This window comes from Euprymna scolopes, chromosome 18 (genome assembly GCF_053919585.1).
Source record: "Euprymna scolopes isolate OS-2025 chromosome 18, ASM5391958v1, whole genome shotgun sequence".
NCBI classification, from domain to species: Eukaryota; Metazoa; Mollusca; class Cephalopoda; order Sepiida; family Sepiolidae; genus Euprymna; species Euprymna scolopes.
The window spans coordinates 82756264-82769528 of record NC_136499.1 but is presented as its reverse complement, the minus strand read 5'-3'; the positions used below and the strand labels follow the sequence as shown (position 1 = coordinate 82769528).

Here is a 13265-nt window from a genome sequence, read left to right as displayed (position 1 = left end):
GTGTCACATCAATGGCCAATCGCTTCCAGTCCTCCGCAACGTGTAGCTCTCCTGCTTTGTGTCTGGACGGTCCAGGTTCAATTGATTGGCACTCTCGACAGTTCTCCACCACCTCCCTAACCTCCTCCTCGGTGGTCTCCAGGTAAACCTCTCTGGCTAGGAATAACGTTCGTTCTCAACCAAAGTGGTGCATTTCGTGTGACTCTTTGACTTCTTCCCCTGCACAGCATACCGAGGAGACCTCCTTTCCCTCCTGCAGCCAGGCCTTCTTCACGCATGTCATCGAATCCGCCTTGTTTTTTTCTGACGGGACCAACACAACAGATACTCTCAACTGGAATTCCGCTATCAGGTCGGTGAGCGCTCCGAGTCTGCGCTTGATCGGCATTTCCGCAGCACCCCTGGTCTTAACTCTCTTATCGCCAGTTACTGCCGACCGAATCCACGACGCTACCGTTGCCGAATCGGTTTTGACTTCAATTATTTTCAATCCCCATTTCAGGGCCAGATTGATTCCTTTTATAGCGGCATCTAGTTCTGCTACGTTGATATGGGAGAAGTCGTTGTTTTTTCTTAGCCACGCCGCATCCTCCACAGTTACACCTTCTATCTCTAGTACAACACCCAACGCCAGGTTACTGGCATCGCACCAAACCACACCCGCGTCTTCGCCGCTGACATACCATTTCCCTTTCACTGGGTCCTCATTCCTCACTCTCGCAATGACTTCTTGCAGCATGTTCATGACCTCCTTCGTCACACGGCCCTCCCAGCCATCAGTGCCTGTTTGTCGTTTAATAAAGCTGCATGCTATCCTTAGCCAGCCAGCAATAGGATAGTGCCCGACCAGCCTCCTGCAGACTGAGAAGAGTTCTCGCTTCGTCAGCTCAGATCCGACTTCAGGTATTGCATTCCCTCGTTCGAAGACAAGGCTTTCTTTTCCATCTCGCCTTAATTTCAACCCCAGCACCGCTCCTCCATCTAGGGCCTCCGCCGGTTTTGCAGTTAACCCATACTTCTCGACATGGCTTCTTACTTTCTCTGCTGTCACCTCTGCCTCCTCCACCAGGATGTCATCAATGTACAAACTAGTGGCCTCCTCCACTGTACAGTCTTTGCTCAGCACTGTCTTCAGCACGGCAGTCATAATTTTGGAGGCTGAACTCAGCCCAAAGCCTAACCTCGTCAGACAATACACCCGCCCCTTGTACCGGACCAGTTGGTACTGCCAGAGTTTTTCATCTACATGGATCTGCAGATATGCCAATTTCAGATCGACAATCTTAGTGGCCCACCCCATTCATCTCCATTTCCTCATGACCTCCTCACATACGTCGATCCCCGTTCCAGTGTGGCAGGCTACGTGTCTGTTCAATTCCCTAAAATCCAGCACGGGCCTAATCTTGTTTTTGGTAGGCTGAACAACCGCCAGTAGTGGCAACACTCCTTTTTCTTCCCCTGTCCACGTTTCAGAATTCCTTCTTTTATCCACCTCTCCACTTCTTCCTCGAATCCTTTTCTTATTTCTCCTCGCAGGGTGTTTTCGTAGCAGCCCACCTTATTCTGTAGTTCTGGGGGCCCGGAGATCCATTTCCATTCCACCGTCCACCTCACGCCATTAAACTTCGCCAGGAAATCTTTGTCCTCAATGCAGCAAACCTCCGGTTTTGGGGTTCTGACGGTTCTATCACCTTCCACTCCTGCCATCCCCACTGCGCCGAGACGTCCAAACGTCACTTGGCCCCTTCTTAACGTAGCGCCCCCCAGTCGGTTAATTGCACTCATACCTATAATCACGTCGACACCACCGACCAGATGATTCAACACTAGGGCTTGCAGTCCAATGGGCACCCCTTGCACCATTACTTCCGCTGTCGTCTCTCCTAGGCATTTCACATCCTTGCCATCCACGGTCCTAATAATCCTGGTTCCGCTCCATGACCTCGCGACATTCCTCGCTAACAACGTTGTAGTGCAGCCTGTGTCGACAAGGGCTATGGCTCTCTTCCCACTGACTACCACCGGTAACCGAGGCAATGTTCCATCATGCGCCATTTCCACACAGAAGGGGTAACCACTGGCGCAATAGCTCCCCTTCACTCGTTTCCCTGGTCCCGTGCAGCAACACAATAGCGGCTAATATGCCCCACTTGTCCGCATCGGTAGCACGTGATCCCCGGTCTCGGCTCTTTGCAGTCCTTGATCAGATGAGGACCCTGGCACCGGAAACACTTGATGGCAGGTCTCCCCTCCTGTCGCCTCGCCGGCTGCCTCTCATTCAAGTGAGGCCTCATGCACATATTTCCACTCACAGCTGCAGCCACGATTGGGCTTTTAACATTTTTCACTAGGACTCTGGCGTGGACCAAGAGATCGTCCACTTCCATAGAATGGATCCCCGTGATTCTCTGCATGTTCGCAGAGATTTCCTCTGGGAAGCCGTTCACTAGGTACAGCTTTACCGTCATCTCCAGGCTCCTCCCCACGTAACCAGCCAACCCTGCCAGTCTCCTGATTTCTGCCGCAAAGACGTCAACGGACTTGCCGGTCCACCTCACACTTGACAGCTTGCCAAGTGCTTCAAATGGGCCCTCAGCGAAGGCCAATTTCAGCCTTTGCTCCACTAAGGCAAGGTCTTCCTTGTCTTCATCTCGCATCTGCTGGTAAATCGTGAGGGCTTCCCCCTCTAAGTATAGCGACAGCAGGGTGACCACATCTTCTATCTTTTGCAGCTTCGCCACCATTTTTAATTTCTCCAGCCACTTAATCAGGTCACCCTCCCCAGTAAAGGGTCTCAACATCTGAGTGCTCAGTCTCCACTCAGCCATGTTAATTTGCTTGATGCACCGAAATAGCTTGTCGGTTGCGTGACACTGCTGTCCGAACTTTCACTTTCTTGTTACCACTTGACGCGTCTTGTCTCCACTCCAAAACGAACTTCTGCAACTTTAGCTTTTCTCTCCCCGAATCCGACTTTTCTCTTCTACAAATACAACTTCTCTGCTCGCAATCTAACTTCAGAATGCCCTCCTTCCCCAAATCACTCCTCTTTTATCTCCAATCAGGAGCATCTCATTTGCATACCTCGTGGTCACCCTGTAGGCATATAAAGAAACAGGGCAGCCATTTTTGTTTCTTTCTTCTTCATTATGAACACGATGTAAGCCACACAAAAACGCGGTCGGTCGTTCTTGTTTCTTTTTTCTTCATTTACACCACAATTATAATTTATAATTTTCAATAGTGAGTTTGTACTCATTTGCTTTGCGGACTGTGTTATTCTAGGAGCTTGTGAAAAAACAAGTTCCCTTTTTCTTTGCCTTAGCCCGTATTTGCATTTGGTTATTTGGATTCATTCGAAGATACACATGTGACATAAATGGTATGTACCCTCCCCCGACGTAGTTGTATATTTAAACTCTCTTCCCACTTTTTCCTAGGTTATATTTCAGTGAGGATATTGCTATAAAGAGTGTTAAACGTTATTCATTTTCTAGTCAATTAACTTCCATATAGAAGTTTGCATTTAAATTTAAATCTACTTAATTTTAATTTTGAGTCATAGTGACCCTTTTAATTTGTAACTGGGGATTGTATCCCTTGATATTTTCACGGCTCAGTATGCTGTATTAGTCTTGTTTTGTTTGTGCTATGAGGAAGGAATTTTATGCAAATACCTTTGTAACCTTTGTGTGTGCATTTTTTGAACACCTATTTTTGTGTGAGCATTTTTTGAACACCTATTTTTTGTATTTGTTTGGATTTAGTCAATATTTTTGAAAAAAACAAACGCTGCGTGATGTTGGTCACTCGTTCTTCCGGATTCCTTGTAAGGAAACGAAAGTTTTATTTAGGGAAGATTATCGTTGTCTTAAATTTGTTGTGGTTGCAGAGGGAATTACCTAAGCCTTATTTTATGACAATGAAGGCCGATGTCGATGAATGGTTATCATCGGTAGATAATATAGCTGAATTGTTGGGTGATCGTTCCTTACGTGAGGACGTGGACTGTTCGCTAGTAGAAGCGGATGCTGTTAATGTTGTAGTGTTCTCATCTCAGGTTCGGTTCATTCTTTCGAGGTTGGCAGATGGTGTGGAGTGTGATTTCTTGTGTAACCCTGTGATCTTTGAAACCCCTAGGGAGATGCTTGGTGAGTTACCGACTACTAAGCCCGAATGTCCAGACTCTGAAAACTGTTTGCTGAGTGCTGGCAAGTTCGGCTTGGAAAATGTTCCATCACGGTCTGAAAGCAGTGTTGCAAGTGCCACTTCAGAGGATCTGCGTAGTCAGGCGTTTGATTTTTCTGGCGAGCAGTTTGCCAGTAGTATTTTAAAGAAGAAGGTATTGGGAGTGAGATTCCCAGGTATCATGAATGATACCACTCGTGTCCACAACTTGTTAAGTGTGGGCAAGAATATTGTAAAATTCATGGAGGGATTTCCATGGAATGTTGGAATTGTTTTACCCTCTAACCATGTGAGTTCGAAAACTCGCATGTGTGGTTATCTACTACAACCTTGTCAGAATAATGAGGAACTTAGTCATGACAGTGAGATATTATTCAGGTCATGTAGTTTTGATAATAGTCAGTGGTTGAAGGACAGGAGTCAATCCTGTGTGAAAGTGCAAGTTTTGTGCACTTCTTTAAGTGCTAATGTTAGCACTGGGAGAGAAATTCTCCATCAAGGATATAGGGAAGAAAGTACTGTATCCACCTGTGAACATGTAAAAACCAAGAGGAGAATTGTTTTGGAAGAGTTATATGAACTCAAGTTGGACTGGGGCGTCCAGATTCAGGTTGAGTGTAACTACAAAGAATCCCATGATGGATCCTGTCGAATTTGCTGACTACATGGTGTGTAGTTCAGCTTCTCCGAGTTCCTACGAGAATATAGGATATGTTGGGCAGAGATCGCTTGCAGAACCTTCATTCTATGAAGTTGCTCCTTTAAGTAGAACGCTTCCTGCTTTGGAGTCACATGCAGATGTTATTGTGTTTAAATGTTTTTTGAAGATCTGCCTTGACGTAGCTTACTGCAGTATTGCAAGAGCTATCGAAGTCAAGCTCGATTTGTCCAGGGGTGTTTCTGAGGCGCTCAGAACCATCTTGTACTTAGTTAGGAGTGAGTTTTCTTATGCTGAGATGTTTGTTTCAATGTTGAACACAAGAAGATTGGATCTCTCCTTGATAGGGGTCTTCCATAAATATTACATCTCCATCTACCTAAGTGTTTCTGACACCTATACTCCACTTTGTTTGTTTGGCTATATGTATATAGCTATACAAACGTTTAAAACTGTAATCGCCTTGCATAATTTGTGCAGAATCTGGGTTTCAGTTTTATTTCATTCCACCAAGTTGAAGAACTTATCAAAGCATAGGGTTGATTGGATTCGTCCCTCTTGTAGCACCGATGTTGATCTCACTGGGCTCTTGTGGTTACGAGGGAGCTGAGATATTTTGATGTTCGCCAGAGATAATATAAAGATGAGGAGGTTGGATGGTAGGTGAACTTCTCAAGTCTTTATACTCATTTATATGCAAATAGTTAATTATCTGGCGGAATATTCTCTGTTCAAACTTCTGTTGCAAGCTTGCATCTGATCATAAGTTTTAAATTTATGAATCTGGTTAGGTACTCCTCTGTTCAAACCTAAAACATGAAGGTATTCATGTGAATTTTCATAGAATTAGCTTATTTTAATTTTTTTGCTTTTTGTTCTGATATGTGTTTCCTGGAGTTCTTCTGACCATACATTGTGTGGTATATGTATATATATAAAGAAAAATGTGTATCATAATATTTACAGGTGTCATCCAACTGTAGGTTGACTGCCATTTCCTGTTGTGGGAGAATGTTGGAATTTTTTTTGTACCAATAATAGTGCACCCCTCCCCTGTTTACATTTATTATTTTTTATCTGATTTTGTATGTGATTTTTTGTATTTCGTATCCTTTATGATTCTTGGTTTCGTATATTTTGGGTTTGTACGAAACTCTCTTTAATTTGAAGAAAAGGAAAATGCTAGCTCCTTGATGACGTCACGAGCCCAGCGCGAATTTCGGTCTTTTTTTTGGTTTCAACGGCGTGGAGAGTGGATGCGTGTTCATTGCCCGGCGCAGACAAGGAATTTTGGAGCCTCCTTCAAAGAAGAAAACCCGGCAAGAATACCCCAGGCATGCGACGAGGCATGCTTCTGAAAAATATCTACGTGGCTACGGTTTTGCACGTATTTTGAAGGAGTGTAATTATTTTTAAAAAGACCTTATTTTACATGACAAGGAATTTTGGAACCTCCTACAAACAAGAAAACTCCGGCAAGAATACCCCGGACATACGACGCGGCATGCTTCTGAAATCCATTTGGCTACGGTTTGCTTGCAAATGAAAGAGAAAATTCTAAAAGGACTTTTAACGAGAAAAAAAAATAAAGAAAAAGTACGCTCCTAAAATTTATTACATATGAGAGTGTGATTAGGAACTACTATTTTGAATCTTATTATTGTATTCGTTCATGGATACGACATCTTTATTATAAGAACCAGTGTTATTTTTTTCATTATATGTTACCTTGGCGTTTTTTAAATTTAATGCCTGCAAAGGGAAAAATTTGCAACTAATTTTATTGTGTATAAAATCTCTTCTTCATTTTAAAACAAGACCTTTATATTTTATTCTTTACCCCCACCCCACTTTTTTATTTCATGCTGTTATTTTTTTTCAGGTTAGTTACTTTAGCGTCGAATTTATCTGGAAACAATATAAATTTCCGACATTAGCAGTAGTGAGTAGTACTGGCGTTGGTTTTAACGTGACGTCGTTTAACATGGATGCAGGTATTATTGAGATACTCTCATCAGTATCCACGATGAATTTTAGTATTGTTGTCCTAATCGTGCATTGATCTGTAGTAGTGGCGAACTCAAAGCGATGAACATTGTTCACGTTACTAGTTTTCCAAGTCGGTTGGTGTTGCCGTGGGTGGACGCGAGCTTGGTAATATTTTTATGTTCTGCTTCTTCGGCCATTTACACCAGGGTTTGCAAATTCTAGTTTGCTCGGCAAAATAGAGGTGTGCACTATATATTTTTGTTTTTATATATTTTCTGCATGTGTTGTACGGTAAAGCTGTCGCATTGATATTGTTAAGCAAGGGTATGAGTTCATCTAAAGTTTTCCAAGTTGAGATGGGTTTCATTCTTTTTGTGACGCTATGACGGGGGAAATTGTGGCTGGTAGTCCCTGTAGAAATTTGTGAATTACAATTTCTTCACCGATACCTATTCGTTTTGCTATTGCTTGTAGGTATGTGGAAGGATAGCCTGTAATGGTGGTGGTTGACATCAATTTGTCAAGCAATTCCAGTTTTGTTCTTTCGTGTGTTTCAATTAAGGAACCTTTTAGTTCTTCATAGTTCTTTGCCTCTAAAGAGTGTATTGGTATTTTTGCTACCACCTCTGCAGGCAGAGATGATATCACTGTGAGGAATTTCGTTGTTGAAGCTGTTATGTTGCGTAAGTGGAATTGTGCTTCCATAATGGAAAACCAGCCATTCACTGCCGTTTCCATGAATTCTGGAATTTTTATATTAATTTGTTGCAAGCAGCCTTCTTCCATTTATATATATATATATATATATATATATATATATATATATATATATATATATATATATATATATATATATAAAAGACAATAAGTTTACCAAGGTAATCAAAATGATAAACTTAAAATATATTATAAATATTAAAGAGTTAATATTTACAAGTAAAGTAATCTCAACCAGATGAAAAGCTCAATAAAACCGAAAAGGAAATAGAGCTTATAATATGAACAAATGATTAATAAAACATGTTAAAAGACATCTTGAAAAAGAGTTAAAAACATATTTAATTTTAAAAAGGAAGCACAAGATAAGTGGATAGTCCTTAATCCGCGGAGTTTCGAAGAAATACTCTCCTTCTCATCAGAGGGCAGGAATTAGCAAAATGCGGGATCGGATTTGTCATGTAAAAGTATTTAATGAAACTACAAGTAAGTCACAGATCTTACTTGGTTAAAAAAAGGTGAGGTAAGGGGAATAGGAGGTAAAAGAAAAATGATAAAAAGATTTCACATGAATGGATAGTCCGGTGAAGGATAAAAAATCCAAGAATGGTAAAATTCAAACACGGTCAAATTAAAAATTTTCAATCCAACAGGTAAGTTCCAAATGGTCCAAAATGATCCAAAAGGCAGAATTCCTTGGAAAAAATCACAAATGGAATGAGTTCAAAATCATTAAAAGAAAAGTTCAAATGTGCACAGAAAAAGCACTGGAGAGAATATTTAAAACACGTCTGCCAAGGCCGGAGGAATCAAGTAAATTAAGGTTTAAAAAAAAAACAAAAAACCTGGAAAAACGGTGAAAGTTTAAATTTGAAAAGCAAGGTCAAACTGACCCAGACAAAAAGCGCGAAAGTTAGCGTTAATAATTAGGTCAACTTAAATATGCACGTGAAAATCCCAGAATTAAATTAAGAAACACGAGTCCTTTTCGGTTTTATTGAGCTTTTACATCTGGTTGAGATTACTTTACTTGTAAATATTAACTCTTTAATATTTATAATATATTTTAAGTTTACCATTTTGATTACCTTGGTACAGTTATTGTCTTTTTTATTTCTTTATAAGCTCCCATCTGGTTGAGCTTTTTATTCTCTCCAGATATGTTTGAAAAGGAACACATTCCCCTGTCTGCCAAGAATATCCCTATCCCTACCCAACAAGAATATATCCACAAATTTGTTCTAGCTTTGAACACTTTCCTAAAAAATATAAAGTGGAAAGCTTATCACCATGACAAACATTAATAATAAGCTTAAAGCGCCTTTTTCGTCTAAAGACATTCTTCACCCAGAAACCTTAACAAATGGACTCACTATAAACTCCCAAAGAGAACAAAAGAAAATTGAAAGATTGGCTACCAAATTTTACGGACTAAAAGCCACTGCCCACCCTAAATATAATCCTTACCTTGAGGAGTTCGAAAATTCCATGTTAAAGTTAGTAAAAAAAATTAGATTTAAGAAACAAAAACACTACTACAACCCGGTTACCCAAAAAATAAATAATTTTGCCAAGAAAGTCAAAAAGAATAAACATATATTTGTCCCTGCAGACAAGACTAAAAATTACTATAAACTTGACTATCCTACATATAAAAGACTTATATATAAAGAGCTTAATAAATCTTATAAAATAGTCCCCCGCAACATTTTGGATTCTATTAATTCTGAAGCTAAATCTTTACTAACTTCTATGAACATTCATAACTCCACTGAAATACTTTCTCCGGGTACCCCTAGATTCACCCTCAAAGACCATAAACCTAATTTTTATGATAACCCCTCCATTAGATTGATCTGCCCATCTAGCTCTGACTTGGGTGCGGTAAGCAAAAATATCTTAGATAGAATTATCCCCTCTATTAAAGAAAAAGTTAGCTTCCCCCTTTGGCAAAATTCGAATTCTGTAATTAATTGGTTTGTTTCCCTTAAAAATAAACACCTCCTTAACTTCATAACCTTTGACATCAACAATTATTATCAATCAATTTCACCGATCCTCTTTAATAAGGCTCTAATCTTTGCTAAAAGAAATTCTGACTTAACTCATTTGAAAATTAAATTAATTCTCCTAGCCAGAAAATCCATTATACAATTTAACAATAAGTTTTGGACTAGAAAAGATACCCCCAATAATTTTGACATCTTAATGGGTGCTTCTGACTCTGCTGAGGTTACAGATTTAGTGGGACTCTTCTTACTGAAAGAACTTAAATACCACTGTAAACATATCCAACGGGGCCTTTATAGAGACGATGCTCTATTTACAACAACAGCCAGGCCAAGAGAGTACAATAATACAATTAAAAAATTACATAACTTTTTTAATAATTTTGGCCTTTCTATAATTATTGAACCAAATAAAAAAAACTTCAGATTTTCTAGACATTACACTTAATCTTAATACTGAAACTTACAGCCCCTATCATAAACCCAACCTTACGCTTTTATACGTCCATAAATCTTCTAACCACCCCAATTCAATTATAAAATCTATAGTACCGTCCGTCTCTGGAAGAATTTCTACGCTCTCAGCCGATAAAAAAAACTTTCATCAAAATGCTACTTTCTTCAATAATGCCTTAAGAAATTCAGGATCCAATGAAAAGATTCAATATAACCATTATGCTCCACCTGTATGCCTTCTTAAATCTGTAATCACACACAATATGACTCGCAAGAAACCAGTTCAAATAACAAGATCTGCTGCTATCAATAGCAATGGTCCACTCCACAAATATAATCCGAACAAACCTGCTAATCGTAATACTTCTAACCCACCCTGTCGCACTAGGAGAAAGAAAAATATTTGGTTTAATCCTCCATTTAGCGTAAATGTTAAAACCAATATACCTAAAGAATTCTTCAATATTGTAGAAAACTCTTTCAAATACCCACACAGATATAGTTCAATTTTTAATAAAAACTCAATAAGAATTTCTTATTCTACTATGCCTAATTTAGCACAAAGAATCTTAGCATCTAATAACAAAAAAATTAAATCAGCCCAAAAAATCCCTTTTCCAATCCAACCAAAAAGCAACTGCAATTGTATTAACAGACATCTTTGCCCACTCAATAATGATTGCATCCATAAAGATGTAATATATTCATGCACAATTACAGAGCTCCCACGCAATTCTCCCATAATAGACAATAACATTTTGCCACCAAATTATCCTTCCTCCGACCCTCCCTCTGATATAATTATTAATCCAACAAACGAATCAACCAGCCCCTCTATTTTCAATCATACAACCAGCTATAATAATAATAATATTTTTCATAGCAGCCATCCTACCACTGACACCACTAATTATCCCCTTCAAACTAATCCTGCTATAATCATTGTCCTACTCTCTGTTCATCAAAATGAACAAAACTTAAATTCTTTTCCCAGTATAAATCAACAAATTAATATTAATTCTCGACCCCGAGCTATTAATAAAACATATGCATATATTTGTGCTACTTCAACTTTAATAAAGAAAAGAATTTCAAACCACACTTCTTCTTTCAATAACCAAAATTCAAATAATAACTACACTGGTTAAAAAGCTTAATTCTGCCAATACCCACTTTTCAATTAAATGGACCATCCTAAAAAAAGTTAAGTCTTATACTCCAGGATCTAAGTCTTGTCACCTCTGTACATCTGAAGCTGTAATTATTATCACCTCCCCTCAAAGTAGTAATATCATAAACTCTAAAAACGAACTGATCTCCTATTGCAAACATATGTCCAAATTTAAATAGGGTAAATTTGAAATTACATAGATATTAAGTTAACCCTTCAAATATATATCTTTTCCCATAATTTATTTATTTATTTTATTATTTTTTTTATCTTACCTTCTAAGCTTTTTATATTTTTAATTTTATTTGTTTTTCTTCATTTCTTTGGCCGGTTTCCCATCTGCTGTCTCCGTTTTATGGTATAAGTATACCTATTAATTAAATATATACATCAGCCTACTCATTTTTATTCTATGTATTTGTTTACTTATATTTTACTATATGCATTTACATACACATTTATTTGCCTTATTCTGGAGTTTTTAGATACCGGCCATTCCCTCCCCTTAAAGTGTATGTAAGTATGTATGTATGTATGTATGTATGTTTTGTTCAAGTTGTATATGTTTTGGATATGTATATATATTTATGCATGCGCGTGTGTGTGTTTGTATATATATGTATATATGTGTGTGTGTTATTGTATATGCATACATATATGTATATATATGTATATGCGTGTCTGTATGTATGTACATGTATGTGTGCATTTGTGTGTCTGTATGTATGTATATGTATGTGTGCACATATATATATGTATATGTATATGTGTGTATATATGTATATATAGGTTTTTAAAAAAATTTTTAACTTTTTAATTTTTAATTTTCAATTTTTAATTTATTTATTTTCATTTTTTTAATTTTTTAATATAAACGATGCTCCATTTCATAAACTTAGCCATTTATTTGTTCCTCTGACTCGTGTTTCTTAATTTAATTCTGGGACTTTCACGTGCATATTTAAGTTGACCTAATTATTAACACTAACTTTCGCGCTTTTTGTCTGGGTCAGTTTGACCTTGCTTTTCAAATTTAAACTTTCACCGTTTTTCCGGGTTTTTTTTGTTTTTTTTAACCTTAATTTACTTGATTCCTCTGGCCTTGGCAGACGTGTTTTAAATATTCTCTCCAGTGCTTTTTCTGTGCACATTTGAACTTTTCTTTTAATGATTTTGAACTCATTCCATTTGTGATTTTTTTCCAAGGAATTCTGCCTTTTGGATCATTTTGGACCATTTGGAACTTACCTGTTGGATTGAAAATTTTTAATTTGACCGTGTTTGAATTTTACCATTCTTGGATTTTTTATCCTTCACCGGACTATCCATTCATGTGAAATCTTTTTATCATTTTTCTTTTACCTCCTATTCCCCTTACCTCACCCTTTTCTTACCAAGTAAGATCTGTGACTTACTTGTAGTTTCATTAAATACTTTTACATGACAAATCCGATCCCGCATTTTGCTAATTCCTGCCCTCTGATGAGAAGGAGAGTATTTCTTCGAAACTCCGCGGATTAAGGACTATCCACTTATCTTGTGCTTCCTTTTTAAAATTAAATATGTTTTTAACTCTTTTTCAAGATGTCTTTTAACATGTTTTATTAATCATTTGTTCATATATATATATATATATATATATATATATATATATATATATATATATATAGTAATTTATAAAATATATATTGCGATTAAGCTACACTGAATATTCGGCGTTTCATCCACTATAGGATTCGTCAGGCTTATGCGCGAATTCTGTGGTTGTTTCTTGTTTCTATATATGTTGAGGATTTTTAGTTAGCCAATCAGCTTTCTAGTATCCACCGCGCCCCTTCCTATCAGCAAATGGGCATGCATTTTATCGAACAAAGGATCTGTTTTAGAACTAGGTTAGTGGTTTAAGGTAGACGTTTTTCTCCCTTTTTTTATATATATATAAATATACCTATGTGTACACACATACATGCACATATACATACACATACATATATATATGTATATATATATATATATATATATATATATATACATATATGTGTGATCGTTTATGTATATTCATGTTTATTTAATTTAT

General features: G+C 37.7%; 2 protein-coding genes across 6 annotated transcripts in view; both read left to right on the top strand.

Annotated features, from left to right (window-relative positions):
* The window catches only part of LOC145297670 (uncharacterized), a 247201-nt gene extending 238139 nt beyond the window's left edge, over window positions 1-9062 (top strand). The window contains exon 2 of the mRNA XM_080143849.1: window positions 8376-9062. The gene's annotated coding sequence lies outside the window, so the exon portion shown is untranslated. The remainder of the gene's footprint in view (window positions 1-8375) is intronic.
* Window positions 1-13265, top strand: part of LOC145297671 (A disintegrin and metalloproteinase with thrombospondin motifs 3-like) — a 1581225-nt gene that overhangs the window by 894898 nt on the left and 673062 nt on the right. The window lies entirely within an intron of this gene.